The sequence below is a fragment of the Mus pahari genome, chromosome 19, assembly GCF_900095145.1.
Source record: "Mus pahari chromosome 19, PAHARI_EIJ_v1.1, whole genome shotgun sequence".
In the NCBI taxonomy this organism is placed as follows: Eukaryota; Metazoa; Chordata; class Mammalia; order Rodentia; family Muridae; genus Mus; species Mus pahari.
This window is the reverse complement of record NC_034608.1, coordinates 30,210,682-30,213,225: the sequence shown is the minus strand read 5'-3', so window position 1 is coordinate 30,213,225 and position 2,544 is coordinate 30,210,682.

The window sequence follows — 2,544 nt, the reverse complement described above, 5'->3', positions numbered from 1 at the left end:
AGAGAGAGAGAGAGAGAGAGAGAGAGAGAGAGAGAGAGAGAGAGAGAGAGAGAAGGTACTTCTCCTAAGATGGGCCTTGCCAGCCCGCCTCAGAGAATGGGCCTGTTACCTTGACTGGCATCGTGAGTGACAATCTGCTCCCTCCCAGATAGATGTGCTGGTCACTGGGGCAGAGTCAGCCACCTCTGCCACCCTGACCTAGGGTAGATCACAGGAAAGCAAGGGAAATTGTGACCTCTAAGTGGCCAAGCCTGATAACAGCCTTTGCATCCTCGGTTTGAAAGGCCCTATGGATTGTTTAGTGGCTTGTGAGGGAATCCTGACTTCTAAAAACTAACACTTGGACCCCAGAGTGAAATCCTGGGAAAATGGCTTTGAGGTAGAAGGCTAGTGATGGGGCCGATTGGGAACGACGTCCAGGTGACTCAGGGACCTCTGCAAAGGGGCAGATCCTTGCCTTAAGCATGTTTAAGGCCGCTGGACCAGACACACCAGAAAGACCATGCTAGGGACTGGGGGAGAATTTAGAGGCACGTGACAAGGATGGTTTGGAGAGAAGGGACTTGCCAGAGCCTGAAGGGGAACTAGGGATCTCACTTCCTGGAATTCTGACTTAGTGCCAGCTCTGAAAGCCCCAGGCCCCAGACAGGCAGGTCACATCTTCCAGAAATGGAAGTGACTCCCTATCTGTGCTGGGGCTCTCCTTCCTGCCCCTAGAGTTTGGTGTAGGAGGAAAGTGATTCTGGCAGGGTTTCAACAAGAAAGCAGAATTCTAATAGCTCAAATGCTTACCTGAACTGCTAGGAAAAGCCTTACCTGAGACACAGTGATTTCTGGGTAGAACACAACATCCATATTTTTTTTTTTTTTAAAAAAATCTAACTTCCTTAAGGCTGTGGAAATGGTTTAGTCTGAAAAGTACTTGCCAGACAAGCTGAAGGACCAGAGTTCAACCAGGCAAAAAAAAGGCTAAGCATGGTGGCACACACAAGAAATCCCAGCACTAAGAAGGCAGAGGCAGGCAGGTCCCTGGGGCTCACTGGCCTGTCAGCCTGGCCTAAACCAATGAGAGACCTTGCCTAAAAACCAAGATGGATGGTGAACTGAGGACTAACATCCAAGGTTGACTTCTGACTTCCATGTGTGCATCCATATACCTCCCTCCCTCCCTCCTTCCCTCCCTCCCTCCCTCCCTCCCTCCCCAAGGCTGGCTGGCTGGCTGGCTGGCTGGCTGGCTGGCTTGCTTGCTGACTCACTCATGTGTGCACGTGCTTAAACACAAACACACTTACACACTTACATTCACAGACACACCCTCACACACATACATGCCTTCATATACACACACAGAGACAGACACACACACACACAACCTCACATACACACGGAGAGACAGATAGACACACACACACACACACACACAACCTCACATTCACATACAGAGACAGACATGCACAGCAAGAAGACAATGATCATTCGCTCCAGCATCCACCTAGAAGCAGGAACTCACACAGTCTGACCTTCAGTCACTTTAATCATGGCTTGATCTCCTCTAAACTCCACAAACCGAGCTTCCACAGACAATGAGGGAGGTGAGGTGCAGGCCTCAGAGTGAGCAGGTCATGAGTATTCCCCTTGTGAATGGATTGAGACTCTTCAAAAAGAGGTTTCGTGCCAGTGTGCCTACTCTTCCTGCTGGGACGGGGCGCTCTACCCTGTGAGGACAAATGACTCCAAGATCATCTTGAGCAAGACTGAGTCCTCACTGGACAAATGGGCCTGCTGAAGCTCTGATCTCAGCCTCCCGGACCCCAGCACGATGGGTAGTAACTGTCTGTTCTTTATTGATTACCCATCTGTTCTATTTTGTCATAGTGGCACAAACAGACTGAGGCAAAGTCAATGCTTAATTTTAGAACAGATGGCAGACTGACTGCCTAGCATCCACAAAGCCCTTGGTCCCATCTCTGTCACTGCGTAGACCACACATGGTGGCACATACCAGTAATCCCAGCACTCAAGAGGCACAGACAGGGACTGGAGAGATGGCTCAGTGGTTAAGAGCACCAACTGCTCTTCCAGGGGTCCTGAGTTCAAATCCCAGCAACCACATGGTGGCTCATAACCATCCATAACGAGATCTGATGCCCTCTTCTGGTGCACCTGAAGACAGCTACAGTGTACTTAGATATAATAATAAATAAATCTTTAGAAGAAGAAGAAGAAGAAGAAGAAGAAGAAGAAGAAGAAGAAGAAGAAGAAGAAGAAGAAGAAGAAGAAGAAGCACAGACAGAAGGATCCACAGTTTAACTCATCCCCAGATACAAAGCAAGTCAACTTTGCTCCTCAAAGATCAGCAAACACTGGATAACTCTGGAGAGTTTTAGTTACTTAAAAAAAGCCCTCTAATGCCGGGCGGTGGTGGCGCACGCCTTTAATCCCAGCACTCGGGAGGCAGAGGCAGGTGGATTTCTGAGTTCAAGGCCAACCTGGTCTACAGAGTGAGTTCCAGGACAGCCAGGGCTATACAGAGAAACCCTGTCT